The sequence below is a fragment of the Dermochelys coriacea genome, chromosome 18 (assembly GCF_009764565.3).
Source record: "Dermochelys coriacea isolate rDerCor1 chromosome 18, rDerCor1.pri.v4, whole genome shotgun sequence".
In the NCBI taxonomy this organism is placed as follows: Eukaryota; Metazoa; Chordata; order Testudines; family Dermochelyidae; genus Dermochelys; species Dermochelys coriacea.
This window is the reverse complement of record NC_050085.1, coordinates 13,488,090-13,503,660: the sequence shown is the minus strand read 5'-3', so window position 1 is coordinate 13,503,660 and position 15,571 is coordinate 13,488,090. Positions and strand designations below refer to the sequence as shown.

The window sequence follows — 15,571 nt, the reverse complement described above, 5'->3', positions numbered from 1 at the left end:
TCATAGTGGGTCAGACCACAGGTCCATCTAGCCCAGTATCCTGTCTTCCATCAGTGGCCCATGACAGGTGCTTCAGAGGGAATGAACAGATCAGGTAATCATCAAGTAATCATTCCCAGTTTCTGGCAAATAGAGGCTAGGGATACCATCCATGCCCATCCAGGCTAATAATCCTAATCCTGTTGAGGAAAATGGAAAGAGCATAAACTCTGGCAAATGAAGTGTAAAAATATATAATTATATAAAATATATTATAACCTAACTTAGAATCCGCATTCAACATTTACATCTTCAAGTAAACAAGGCTGAAGGGCAAAAACATGATCCCATTAACATTAATACAACCAGGGTTTGGCATTAAAAAAAAGGATTCGTTTGAAATATTAATTTTGTGACTAAAGAAAAAGTAAGGAATCTGCATGGTAGCCATTTTCCACAGAACAATTTTAATCACAGAAAGCGTAGTATATAACGAAAGGCAGTCGAAATGTATAAATGCGTCCAACGGGGAGCCCAACTGATATAGATTCTGCTACAGCAAATCCAGCAGTAACATATTTGAAATTAAGCAAAAGCAGACAAACCAGAAATAAAAAGGTTAAAATAATTCACAAAAAGTGTACAGGCAAACTCAACAGGAAAGCAAACTCAGTTGAAATAATCTTAGAAATTCATAGAAGAGGTACTAGAAGTTCAGAAATAAAGTTTAGGAGACTTCTGCAAATTTAATTATAGAAGTGGAGAAAGATACAAGTTCCTGGGATGGTATTTCCTCCACACGCAATTGAAAAACAAGATTATTGCAGTTCTACACAATCCAAAGATCCAGGCGCTTTCCAAAACTGCCATTTTGAAAGGGTTGTATGAGGTGCTAACTACTTATGCTAAATTATCTGTTTAATTCTGTATTTAGCTTTGCCTTTCCCAGACCTGAGGAAGAGCTTTGTGTAGCTCAAAAGCTTCCCTCTTGTTAAAAACAGAAATTGGTTCAATGAAAGATATTACCTCACCCAGTTGGTCTCTCTACCTTCCAAAGGACTCACAGCTAGTTTGGTATAACCACATAACACTGCTCTAGTCTTTTATGTCATAAGGTCTAAAACAATGAATCACTTTCACGACCTTCAAGAAACATGGCAAAATACTGCATCATCAAAATTACAGTTCAAAGTCAACCGGAGGGGGGGGGGGGCAGAGAAAAACAGTAATCTTGCTAGATCAAGACATAGCATTTATTTATTAATTAATTATTAATTATTATTATTAAAGACGCCTCATTCTTGGACAGTAGCAGACACCACAAGTCTCATGCAAGTGATGACTTTTCAGGCATGTGACATCTTAAAATTATGTATTCCAGGTCATCTTTTGTTAATCTAGACAAGCCAGTGGACTTTCAAAGAAGATAAAATGAATTAAGAATAAGGTGAAGCTTTTTATGTGGTAATACCCCTCACTAATTCGGCTGTGTGTGAAAAGTGTGTGAATAACGCTACACTGAAATTCTGCGGTTCACTTTTAAAATGATATCACAATAAGATATATGCAATCTTGATAGAAAGGGGAGGATAGCTACTACAAGGTATATAAATATAAAACAAAGGGGACATGAACTTAAGCAAAAAAAAAAAAAAAAGTTACTAGGGAGAACATAGGTGGAATTTAATTGGAGAGAGATTAGTTAACATTCGGAGAAAAAACTGCCAAGGAGGAGAAGGAATAATTAGTATGTATGAAGAAAAGTTGACAATTAAAAGGTAAAAATATGATGGAGTACAAAAGCTAGCTGAAGAGGGGAAAGACCTCCTTTCACCTAAAGTTTTCTGCACTCCAAATCGTGTAATATCATTTTGTAGTTAGAGAGAGTGTCCCCCTACAGCTTTATTTGTTTGATGTGGAATTCTATACCCTGGCCCTAAAGCAAACATGCTGTGGGGGCTCACATACCAAATGTTCTTTATGAATTAGAAGCAAATCTGCAGACTCTGTCATGTTCAGCCACCATGAATTTTTACTGGGAGTAATTCCTTGGAGAAATACAGCCCTTAAAGCACTTTAAATCTCTGAAGCACTGTCACTTTCCTCTTTTAGAGTTAAACCATTTTTCATATTAACATTCGTGAATGGATAAAGACTCCTATATCAGGGAAAAGGGGGACAAGACATTCTGGCATCGGTACCATGTATCCTGGACCCTTGTAGCTCCCACTGTTACAGGCTGAATCACATATGTACTTTTAAAAAATAATAATCCTTAAACACTCATAAATGTTTTATATCTTTAATATTCTGTACAATAATGATCAAGCCTCTGCCTCACCCTCACTTTAATACTGATTAGTACCAGCCCTATTTTAAAGATGTGGATACTTGGGAACAGATTTGCTGTGCCTTGCCCAAGTTTAGAAAGCAAGATAGTGAAAGAGTAGGGCTCTATACTCAAGTCCTGGCTCCCAGTACTGTGCTCAGTCCACTAAGCCATGCTGCTTTGACCCTGATACAACAAAGCATTTAAGTACTACTCAATGGGACTACCCATTTGCTTGAAGTTAAGGACATGCATAAGTGTTTTACTAGACTATATGCCCTGTCTAGGTTGGTATATTTCTTACCATTGCCCCACCATTGCATTACTACAGGACCAGCTCTGCTAATGGTAGCCATACTGGAGGCACTGATGCTGTCATCAGAGAGAGACAATAGGGTAGATGGACTCTGACTGTTTTAACCACCATGTTGTCTAATGCAGCAGCTCAGAGCAGGTCTAGACAACATGACGGTTAAAACATTAGGAGTCTGGCTACTCTAGTGCTCCCGCAAGTAAAAGTGTAATGATGGAAGGTTTTTGGTGGGTTTTTGGGGATTTGTTTTTTTTAAGATACTAGAGCAGACAAAACTATAGAATGTGTTGACCTATATCCTTCATTTACGGTTTCAAACAAGGCAGAGATATACAGATGTATGTGAGTTCTGACTGTAATGGGGAAGGCAGATTCCGATTCTGTGACCAGGGCATACAAGTAACACCTACAAGGCTCTTGTGAAACCCCAGTTAACTCAATGGGGCGCCAGGCAGCAGTTCACCAACACAAGTCTGATTGTAGGCTTAATATTTAATGTCTGCATAAGCAAGATATATCACTTTGGCTGGCAAGACTACAAGGTACTTTTGGATCAAATTCAAAATTAAGACATTTAATCAACATTCAACTTATCTGAACAATTTAACCTTGATTTTTACCTCCTTATACGTAAATCAAGTTTGATACAGAGAAAGGAAAATAATGCCTTGAAGACAGGCCAAACTATTTGAGGGAACAATGTCAATTCATTTTAATCATTTCTGTCTGAAGGCTTTTGCTTACTATTTTTACAGGGAACACTTAGCAACAATATACAAGTACGTAACAAGAGGTAGAACTTTTCAGTTTGTTTACTTTCTGCACTTGACAGCACTTTGTATATAATCAGTTTCATGGCTCCCACAGTATAGCCAGTCAGGCCCTGAACGTAAAATGAGACCCTCATTGCCACATGAATGCCACCTGACATTAAATTGGGGGTCCATACAGCCAGGAGCCACCCACATGGATCTAACTGCAGGATCAGAGCCTTAGGCCATGTCTACACTACAAAGTTAAGTCAACTTCATGTAAGTCGACATTAAGCCTGTGATGTAAGCAACTCAATCTTGCTTGTCCACACTATGCTCATTGTATAGGAGTGCATCCTCACTAGCAGGGCTTGCATTGATGCATGGAGCACTGCACTGTGGGTAGCTATCCACAGCACACATAGCCTAGTGAAATGTTGGGTTGGGCTTGCAATGCCTTATGGGACCAAACATTGGTGCAGGTGGTTATGGGAACATGGTTTTAGCCTCCCATAATGCACTTACCTCCCTCCCTGAAATCAACAGCAAACAAACCAAGCCTTTTTCACAAGCCTGGGTTGCCCACGCAGACACCATAGCACAAGCATGGACCCCGCTCAGTTGTACAAGTGGTGATAGGTCTGTGGAAGCTTGCAATGCCAGACTGCTACTGGTCAGTGGAGCATCAATTTGGAGTGGGTAAATCTACCATGGGATTTGTTGTGATCCAAGTTTGCAGTGCCACCAACAGACTTTTGCCAAGAAGGGTAGTGACTCTGGGCAATGTGCAGGACATAGTGGATGGTTTTGTGGCAATAGGGTTCCCTAACTACAGTGGGGTGATAGATGGAATGCATCTCTCTATCTGGCACCAGATAACCTTGCCAAAGAGTACATAAACTGAAAGAGATACTTCTCAATGGTGTTGCAAGCACTGGTGATCACAAAGGCCGTTTCACTGACATCAACATGGGATAGTCAGGAAAGGTGCATGATGCACACATCTTTAGGAACACAGGTCTGTTCAGAAAGTTAGAAAGAAAATACCTGCTTGCAGACTGCAAAATAAGCATTGCTGATGTTGACATGCCAATGGTGATCCTGGGAGACCGAGCCTACCCTTTGCTCCCAGGACTCATGAAGTCGTACACAGGCAGCCTAGACAGCAGTAAGGACCGGTTCAACTATAGGCTGCACAAGTGCAGAATTGTGGTAGAATGTGCCTTTTTATGTTTAAAAGGTCGCTGGTGTTGTTTGCTTACTAGGTTAGATCTTAGGCTATATCTACACTACACACCTTTTATCATGCCACTAAAAGATGTGCAGTGTAGCTGCTGCTAGTTGGCAGGAGAGAGCTCTCCCACCAACAAAAAACTTCCATCCCCAACAAGCAGCAGTAGCTTTGTCCGCAGAAGAGCTCTCCTGCCGACAAAGCACTGTTCACACCGGTGCCTTTCGTCAGCAAAATTTTTGTCATTGTGGGGTGGTTTGTTTTTTTTCCACACCTCTGAATGACTTTGTCCTTCAATTTCCACAGTAGACAAAGCCTCAGTGAAAGTAATATTCCTATTGTTATTGCTGCCTGCTATGTGCTCCACAATATCTGTGAAACAAAGGGAGAAAAGTTCCACCAGGGTGGGGGTTAAGGCAGATCGCCTGTCAGCCAATTTTGAGGAGCCAGACACCAGGCCAATAAGAAGAGCACATCAAGGGACTCTGCATCTCTGTGAGGCTTTGAAAACCAGTTTCAGCAATGAGCCAGATTAATGTGACACTTATCTGTGTTGTTCCTTACCAAACTGTCCCTCAATTGCATTTTCTTCCCCATAAACTCCACCTCCAACAACCACAGTGTGGTGAATGAATAAAGAGCCTTTTCTCCTCAATCTGTTAAGTTTTATTATGCATACACACACACACACACACACACACCCCTCAAAGAAAAGTAAGATAACCTGGGGCAACAATCAAAGTTGTGGGAATGGGCGCCTTCTGGTTGATGTACCCTCCCCTGGTGTTGAGTGCAAGGGATACCGAACTCCCATCCACCCCACCTCATACGATGTTTAAGGGAGGAGGATGTAGAACTGGGCAATGATTGCAGCAGGTTCAGCATAAGCTGCAGAGGGACACTAGCATCCAACAGCCTTTCTTGAACCTCAATCAGATGCCTCAACATGTCTGACTGCTCATTCATAATCCGCAGCATCTCTTCCTGCGTGGCATGTTCTTGTTCTCTGCATGCTCTCCTATCCTCCATGTCCAAGTTCTCAGACAGTGTAATCCTCCATGGTCTAAGCTCAGTCTCAGAGATGTGCATTAACACATTGAACGTGTCGTCCCGAGTCTTCTTTTTCCGCCTTTTAATCTGGGAAAGTCTCTGTCCCGGTGTGGAGGATGCGCCGATGGATAAGGTTTCAGCTGCAAGGAATGCAAAGCACAAGGGTAGTACTGAGAGTGGTTTCTGGCGCAAGGTTTTGTTTTTTAATAAAAAAAATTCCTTAATACTTCACCGCAAGCCACAATGTAATCACAACCATTGGCTATTGCAAAAGTCAGTTTGCTGCTCCAGCCGTGGTAAGTACAGCCATGAGGCATGGGCGAGAGGCCTTGTGCTGCTGCTTTTTTGACGACATCCTTGGGACCACAGATTGGAACTTGAGAAAAGCCCCCTTTTCCCTAGCAACCTGATGGTGCTGAAGGACAGGAACCAGTATAAAGCCCCCAAAAAGGTTTGTTTTTTTACAAAAGCAGCACCAGGTTGGGGGGAGGGGAGACAAACAGGAAGCCGCCACACACCCCACTTTTTTTCCCCAGTGCTGCCTGCAATACACAGTGATCCCTTCCAACTACAACCACTGCAATTTGGGAAAGCGTGGTTGTGTGATCAAGATTTCACCAAACGGGATGGATTAGTTGTTGAATTGTTTGCGGTTTAAGGGTTAGCATTCAAAACTTCCCCCATTTCCCCTACGTGACATCACTCTCCTGAAGGTAACAAAGGTGGCAAGGGAGATGCTGCAAGCGTCTGGGTACAGACCTGGTCCTTATGCTGCAATGCTGTGTGCTGCAATGATGCCAGCAGAATTAATACTGGAGTGGCACAAGAAAGTGTCTACTGTGGTGGACAAAATAAGGCAGCCCTTCCCAGAAACCTTCTGCAAAGGATTGCCGAGTCCCTCCATGAAAGCTTCCTCGAGATCTCCATGGAGAATTCCTGGGCCATCCCCATGCACATAAACAGTCAGAGAGAACCCTCTGCATAGCTGGAGTGGCCACCAATACCTACTTTTCTGTTCAGATTAAACATAAAAAATAATAGCATGTAACCCCAACAGTTTGATTGGAAGTGTGTACTCACTAGGGGTGCCTTCTCCGGCGTCACGCTACACTGCCAACTGGTCCTGTGAAGGGATGTGCTCCAGGGTTAAAAACAACTCTTGGCTGTCAGGGAGAATGGACCCTCCATTTGCCTACCTCACAGTCTTCTCCACCTCCTCTTCCTCATCAACAATGTCCTCCTTGTTGTTGCTCGAGGTCGCCCAGGGCTCCTGGGAGGTCTCCAGGGAGCCTTTTGGGGTAGTGGTGGGGTCACCGCTGAGAATCGCATGCGGTTCCTCATAAAAGCAGCATGTCTGTGGGGGCAGAACCAGAAGGACTGTTTGCCTCCCTTGTCTTCTGGTACACTTGCTGAAGCTCCTTTATTTTCACACAGCACTGCTGCCTGTCCCTGGTGTACCCCTTCTCCCTCATGCACCATGCAATCTTGGCACAGATATCAGTGTTTCTTCTGCTGAATTGGAACTCAGCCTACACAGACTTCTCCCCACACACCACCTCCTGTATATTCCATGCTGGAGCGTGTTTACGGCCTTGAGTCTCCATGATCAGCTGTGTTGGCAAGCTCTCCATGCTGATCAAACAGGAAATGAAAATTCAAAAGTTCCCAAGGGAGCGGCTGCTTCCTGGGTACCTGGTTTACGTGCAGCGGAGTTGAAAATGCTCTCCTGAGCAGTCACAGTGGAGCATTGTGGGACACCTCCTGGAGGCCAATTCATGACAACGCAGCGTCTATGCTATCCCCATGTCCACCAGTGGATGTTTAATCAAGTGCTATGCCTCTCACGGAGGTGGAATACAGAAGTCAACTTTACAGGCCACTTAGGTCGGCAGAAGGGACTCGGTAGCGTAGACACATACATTAGATCGATTTAATGCAGTTTATGTCCACCTAAGATTGTAGTGTAAACCAAGCCTTAAGCAGTTTCTCTTGTTCACTGGGTAAAAACACACCCAACAGGGGAAAGAAAAAACATGTTTATAAAAAAAATAAAACAGGAAACTATGACTGTCAAAAACAATTGGTAGCAAACTCAGGGTCAGGTGTAATACCTGAAATTCCTTTCAACTGCACTGTTTTTAAACTGACTGGATTTCAAGTTGACAGTGTCCATTTAATATAGCCTGAGGAACTAAGCACTTTGAATATTCAGCAGGAGTTGTATACTCTGTAATAGGCCAAAATTTGATTTGTGACATTCTAATCTCAATACCATTGTGATAAATAGGACAACAGAACTCCTGGACATTTTGTATGCCAATGTACTGTTAACAAAAAATAAAATTAAAATATAAAGTGAGGTTCATACCCAGGTTACTTCCATGCTTTTTCACTATAACATCTGAGATTTTTTTTCCCCGGCTTACTTCAAACTTTAAGTCAACAGGCAGAGAAAACTGACCATTTAGTAGGATACCTGCTGCTCCCATCAAATTTCTACTAATTGATTATTTTTAGATTACCCACATCCAAAAGTGATTTTAAAGCAATCTTGATAGACGTGCTTACCAAATGCAGGCAGCATTCACGCTATACTACATTTTAAGCGTTTCACTTTCAAGAGAAGTGGAACGTCAGCATGCTGAAAGATTGACAAAGCCACCAACAGTTCCTATATGGCACATTTCAAACAGACATTTCAAAGAGTTTCATAAAGGAGGGCATTGTTATCCCCATTTTAAACAGAGGAAAAACCAATGCAAGTCACCACCTAAGGTAAGGCTATAGCTTTACTTTTCTCTTGGTCAACCTACTACTCTGTGTATTCAATGAACTAAATAGTTATATTTAGACATTCAGTTGAAATGGAATCTGTCAACTATTATTTTAGCTTGTCTTTTACTCAGTTGTCTGCAATCCCTTCAATATGTTTCTAATGCAGAAGAAATTGTCCCAGTACTAGTGTTTTCTCCCTTGCTTATTATACATCAGCCTCTTTGAAGGGAAAAGTTGGGCATAACTACCAGCATTATAAAAGCTTGCTTAAAATGCTGCTGGCAAACCAACGGAAGAAGTACAATTCTTCATCCTTGGTTGAAGGATGGTTCCTGCTCCACACATCTTCCCCTCCAAAAAGGGCCTTATTTTACTTCCTATCAACGTATTAGCAACGTGCTCATATTCAACTTGCCCAAAACCTCCTATCCTAAACTACTCCTCAACCGTTATTAGTGATGCCATCCTGGCAGCTAGTTTCCAATTATTCCATTGGACAGACATCATTATTGGACTGTAAACCTCATTTCAAGCTGAACTGAACAAACAAAACAAATATCAAACAAGTAGTATTTGATGTGATCAGCAGGATTTTGTTCTGTTTTTCGCTTCCAACACTTAAGAATCCTATGATGTTGAGAGGTAGCATTATTTCCATCGTATTTTCCCCTCTTTAAAGAAAGCCTACTTTATTGTGTTATTTTAAAAGGGATATTTATCAAGGAGTTTAAACTCAACGTTTAGATTTAAAACTATGTACAAAAGCAAGTACGAACAGAAGCACTCATTTGTTGTCCTTTAAATATTTTAAGGACATAATTTGTTTGGACTTAAACATTTCCCTCTGCAACCCAGACAACTGCTCCAAGCTGGTACAGCTGAACCAGAAAGCAAAAATTAGAAATTTTTAAGAAGTTAGTCAGTCTATTGTCCAAACTAAGAAAAATGCACCAAATGAATAGCATAACAGATGAAAAACAATTAATAGGTTTTAAGGCTATCCAAGCTAACCTCCTGCATAAGAGAGACCATGGGACTTCCTTGAGTAAATTATTGCTTCCAGTCCAACAGTTGTGCTTGAGCTAGAGCACATCTTTTAGAAAGACATCCAAACTAGATTTAAAGTTTCCAGTAATGGACAATCTGCCACAATCCTTGATAAGCTGCTCCAATGGTTAATTACGCTCAAGGCTAAACATTTTACTAATTTTACATATACTTATTTTAAAAAAATATTTTGGTTTTAATAATCTACTGTACTATTAGAAGCACATAAGAAGAATTGGGTTTCAATTTAAAATTATCATGACAAGATAATAATGAATAGGTTTCATACTGTAATACAAGAGAGAAGTTAATATACAGAAACCAAATCAAGAGTTTGGTTGATTTAAAATAAGGGGATCTTATAATGATTAAGACCCCGCACCTCCAGTGGAGATTTGTGTAGGTGCAGGGGTCTTCCCACATAGCTGTCATTGCAGGATCTAAGCCTACCCACCAAGTACTTTTTCTCAGCTGAAAATCTGATGGCTGAAATTTTTTTTTTTTTGAGTACCATATTTACATGCCAACATCACAGATAAAATTTAAGTGTGAGTTACTGAAGCTCAGTGTCCTTTAAAGATGAAGTCCATGAATTCAAAACCACCCCAGGCAAACTTATCTTATCAGCAAAAAGAAAAGGAGTACTTGTGGCACCTTAGAGACTAACAAATTTATTAGAGCATAAGCTTTCGTGAGCTACAGCTCACTTCATCGGATGCATCCGATGAAGTGAGCTGTAGCTCACGAAAGCTTATGCTCTAATAAATTTGTTAGTCTCTAAGGTGCCACAAGTACTCCTTTTCTTTTTGCGAATACAGACTAACACGGCTGCTACTCTGAAACTTATCTTATCAGCAGAACTGTTAATAGATTAATAGGTTCTGCTGTGCCATTAGGCAGCCAATAAGGCAATCTTGCAAAATTCTACTTGCCCAATTGCCCAAGGCAAGTATTTATTTATTTATTAAATCATTCAAGTTACCTCTCAATCTGCACACCTCCCTTTATTGCAAGGATGGACAAATGTATTTTGGACCCAGGATGCTAAGTTTAGACACTGTGATGATTAATGCAACTATTAATACTACAACTAATGCTGATGTAGCAAAGAACATGGCATTTACAGTTATTGAGCAGAACTGAAATCAGGAAAAGTCACTATGAATCACGTTTTATCCTGTAATGCAGCATTTAGAAAACCTTCCCCCCCCCCGCCCTTTGCTCCAGAAAAGGGCCCAACAGCCCCCACCCTGCAATCAGACCTGTGGGGACACATTTCTGCACCTGTGCAGAACCCCAGTGAAGCTCCGCTTTGGTGCAAAGGGGTCTAGATGAATAAATCCAATTACAGGATTGGTGCCTAAGGCAGGTTTCGCAAAAAGAAAAATAAATTTGTTAGTCTCTAAGGTGCCACAAGTACTCCTTTTCTTTTTGCGAATACAGACTAACACGGCTGCTACTCTGAAACCTGTCATTAAGGCAGGTTTGCCTCTCACAGCTGTAGTCACCATTTCAGCTTACAGAATAGTAATGCTTCACACTTGTATCTTTCAGCCAGAGATCTCAAAGGCCTTGTGTGCATTAAGAACATCAGAGAAGTCTCCCTCTATTACTCTAACAGCAGCAAAGATCCATAAAGAAAGTGCTGAAGCATTAGAAAGCCACTGGCAGTTTTTCTATTATGTCATGTAGACATGCTTTGAGCAGAGTTAGATGAGGCAACGATAAGCGTCCCTGTGGCTGGTCTACACTAGTGTTCCCCCTATTGTTACGGGCACTGGAGTTGCATTTATGATAGAACAACATGGGAAACGTCCCTGAAAATTCTCAGTCCAGATGCAGCCACTACATTTCACAAAGCTGAGAAAACAGGCACTGAGGGGAAAGTGATTTGGCCAAGGTTACACACAGCAGGTCAGTGCCAAAGTCAGAAACATTACGTGGGAGTCTTGACTCCAGTTCTCTGCTCTAACCATGACACTATTTACCCTTGTACTCCATAAAGGTATGACAGGAGTGCCTGCATACCCTCAAATGTCTTCTCACAGGATCCAATATATTGTGATCCCTCCTTCCCTTCCACTTCTTCTTCTTCTGCACACCACAAAGCTATCAGACATTGGAAGTTTCAGAGTAGCAGACATTGGAAGGCACTGGTGAGTCATTTGAGGATTTATCACCCCCAGTCTGAAGCTGCTAAGTGGCAAACCCTGCCCTACTTTGGCAGCCTCAGACCACACCTGTAACTAATCCATTTACAAATGCCATTGTAAAATAAAAAGACATTCAACAAGCTACACAAATCCAGTTTAGGGGAGAGAGAGAGAGAGAGAGGAAATATAATGTAAAACATTTGTCAGCCCTTAGATCATCTTTAAATAATCATAGCATCCTCACTCGCTTCTATCCCCTGCACTGTATTAACCTTAAGCATTGTCTTTAACACCAAAATATTCTCCCTAAATAGCAATCTCTTCTACTCTCTCCACCCCCACCCTCCCACAAAAGAAAAATCTTAATCACAAATACACAAATCCAGAGAGAAAAAAGCATCTTGCCCAGGAAAATTTTTCTAAGGTGGAAGGGAGGGAGAAGACGGTGAAAGGAAGTAGCCCATAGGCTGGGAATGTAAAGTGCACTTTACACAGTCATGAACAAACAAAAAAAGAAACAGCAGCAGAAGCCAGCCCTGGGAAGGGGAGGAGGGAAGAAGAGGCTGAACGTTTTAATGTCCTTTAGTTTCCGATTTACTCTTTCGCTTTTGCAAGGTTACAGAAAGGCCATCCAGGAGGTGGGGGGGGGGGGGGGAGAGGAACGGGATAGAAAATGCTGACCTGATCCTCCATTGCTCAAAAGAAAAGAAGGAAACAAGAGGCTGTGTTTGTGTGCAAGTGTAGTCCCAAATATGGAAGAGTGTATGAGAAAGAACAATGAGTTCCCAGCCTGGGCATTGTGTGTGTGTGTCTACCTCCCTCTCTTCCCTCCAGTCCTCACCAACTAACAACAGATCTGCAAAGCTGGTATCCACCCAACCCTGGCCATTAAAAATCAACCCCAGTTTGTAATTTACAGGGCAAACACAGGGAGCAAAGCCAAGGCATACAATATTTACCCACTGATGTTTTTATTTATTTTTTTACACAAATGCATTTTCCCTTCTCCTCTTCCCCACCACCCTGGGTTGCCTGCCTCTGAAAGGAAGCTGTGTACACAAAACATAAAAATGTTTCTTGCAATATTAAAACTGAGAAAGCTCCAGCTTATTACACATTAAACTGAACATGTAGCATGTCTGTATTTTACAACCTACCACATTTTCCCTCCGAGTAAATATATTTCCTTTTTAAATTTTTTTTTTTAATCTATTATTTTAATCCTGCCATTTCATGAACAAATGGGTATAAACTGGCCACCAGGAAGTTTAGACTTGAAATCAGACGAAGGTTTTTAACCATCAGAGGAGTGAAGTTTTGGAATAACCTTCCAAGGGAAGCAGTGGGGGCAAAAGATCTATCTGGTTTTAAGATTCTACTCGATAAGTTTATGGAGGAGATGGTATGATGGGATAATGGGATTTTAGTAAGTAATTGATCTTTAAATATTCAGGGTAAATAGGCCAAATCCCCTGAGATGGGATATTAGATGGATGGGATCTGATTTACTATAGAAAATTCTTTCCTGGGTATCTGGCTGGTGAATCTTGCCCATGTGCTCAGGGTTTAGCTGATTGCCATATTTGGGGTCGGGAAGGAATTTTCCTCCAGGGCAGATTGGAGAGGCCCTGGAGGTTTTTTTGCCTTCCTCTGTAGCATGTGGCATGGTTGACTGGAGGGAGGCTTCTCTGCTCCTTGAAGTTTTGAACCATGATTTAAGGACTTCAATAGCTCAGACATGGGTGAGGTTTTTCATAGGAGTGGGTGGGTGACATTCTGTGGCCTGCGCTGTGCAGGAGGTCGGACTAGATGATCAGAATGGTCCCTTCTGACCTTAGTATCTATGAATCTATGTGTCTTTCAAAACAAAGTGTTCCTAGTCAAATATAACACTAACATTAAAGGACCAGATTCTGATCTCATTTACACTAATGTAAACCCCAAATAATTTCACTGTGGCAAATCTGAACTCAGAAGGTAGTCCAATGAGTACATAAAATCTTGTGAGCCTCTGATTTCTAAGAACTTTACGGTTTCCAAGAAAAGAGTCAGTGTAAGAAATCAGTTAATCAAAAATAACTGCAACCAGTGTACAAAAATAAATCTGAGGAAAGAGACACTTCAACAATGAATCACATTGTTTTCTTCCCAGCAACTTCTTGAACAGCCAGTCCCAGAAATTAAACCTGTAATGCTGTCTACCTCCCACACTGCTTTTCTGTTTAGGTTGGTGTCTCTCTCTTTCTAAAGTGCAAAAAGCAGAAGAGAAAAAAAAATACTTCCCACACAACTAAAAATGTTACAACCAAACCCATTTGCAGCTGCATCAAAATTTTGATTTTGCAATTTGTTATAGTCCCCAAAGACACATGAAAAGTAAAGAGACACTTTAATTTATAAAAATACATTTTTTTTAACCCTTCCAACTTCCCCACACCTGGAAGGTTCCCTCCGCCAACAACCCTCATCAGACTAACGGAGACAAGACATTTAGTGGCAACAAATATCATTCAGACAGGCTCTCCTAAAACAAGAGCTGTGAGGAGGAAGTAATCTAGTCAGACGCTTTACCTTTCTATGCTACATTCAGATTAAATAGAGCCCTCTCTCTCCCCACACCCCCAGCCAAACCTCTGACATGCTTTCAAGATGTTCACAGGTTGAAGCACTCTTTTTTCCCTTTCTCTGGCTCAGACAGCCCCAGCAACTGGCAGCAAAAACAACAATCCAGCCAGGCACTGATCGAGCAGGAGAAGGGAGAAAGCAAGTTGGACACTTTACCTTCCCTTGAATTGCAGGCACACAAACTCCTCTGATTCTCCTCCTACCATCCCACTCATGCAAGAGGTTCCCAGTGGCCTCCTACATCAAGCCCCCAATCCGGCTTCACGCAATAATCATCAGATCTCACAAGTTCACCCAAACGCTCAAGGGGAGAAAGAAGCAGACGACAAGTGAGAGAGACTTGACTTGACCCCTTAATTACATGCAGATAAATATTTAAAAAAAAAAAAAAAAAAAAAAAAAAAGACAACTGGATTTCCCCCCCCACCCCACCCCACACACAGCAATACAAAACACCTCACAAATGCACCCGGTCTATTCAAAAGAAGCCGCCTCCTCCATCAAACCTCCCCCCCCCACACACACACACCCCCCAGTCTCTGCCCCACATATTAACCCCCACAACTCCCAACTCACCCAGCAAGAAAGGGGGGGGGGTGGAGGGAGGGAGCAGCAGCGGGCAAGTTAGAGACTTACCTTCCCCCTGACGCTCTACACCATCCAGGGGTGTTTCTGGGATGCCAGGCAGGCTCTGAGAAGAAGTGGGGGGGATGAGGACGGAGGAGGAGGAGGGATGGGGGGGTGCGGAGCGGGGGCTCAGCGCGGGGAGACAGAAAGCGGCGGCGGGAGGGGGGGCTCGGGTCCTTCAGCAGCAGGAGCCCAGGGGCATGGCCGCGGAGGGCTGGGCGGACAATGGGCGGCGGCGGCAGGAGGCGGCGATGAAGGGCCGCAGCCAGCGGGGTGGGTGCGCGGGGGAGGCTCCGCGAGCGTCGGGGTGGGTGTGGGGGGGGGGGGCGAGAGGGGGGGGGGCAGCCGGGCTTTGCCTCCTCCTTCCTGCTCACACGCCGAATCGGCACCCAGCCAGGCCGGACCCACACGCCAGTATCCGGCCTCCTGATTGGATCAGCACCAGGACCCCATGACCCGGCAAGAGGCTGGGACCAATCAGGGGAATGGATGGAAGTGATTTAAAAGAAAAAGGAGGAACGGGCGGGGGGGGGGGGAGGGAAGGAGCCGAGCTTGGGGGGAGGTTCGGCTTCGAGCCGGGGGGGGGTGTCTGTCCGCTGAGGCTCGCAGCGGACCCGAGCCCGGGGGATTCTGCTCGGGCTGCTGAGCCGGGCTGGGAGGCTGGTTCCCTTCCCTCTGCTCCAGCCCCCG

At 43.0% G+C, this 15,571-nt stretch overlaps 1 protein-coding gene across 2 annotated transcripts in view; it reads right to left on the bottom strand.

Annotated features, from left to right (window-relative positions):
* Nucleotides 1–15,285, bottom strand: part of RERE (arginine-glutamic acid dipeptide repeats) — a 417,871-nt gene extending 402,586 nt beyond the window's left edge. The window contains exon 1 of one of the 2 annotated variants that reach the window (XM_038376447.2): nt 14,891–15,285. The gene's annotated coding sequence lies outside the window, so the exon portion shown is untranslated. The remainder of the gene's footprint in view (nt 1–14,890) is intronic. The other variant, XM_043500009.1, reaches the window with a different exon arrangement.
* Between the last annotated feature and the right edge of the window lie 286 nt (nt 15,286–15,571).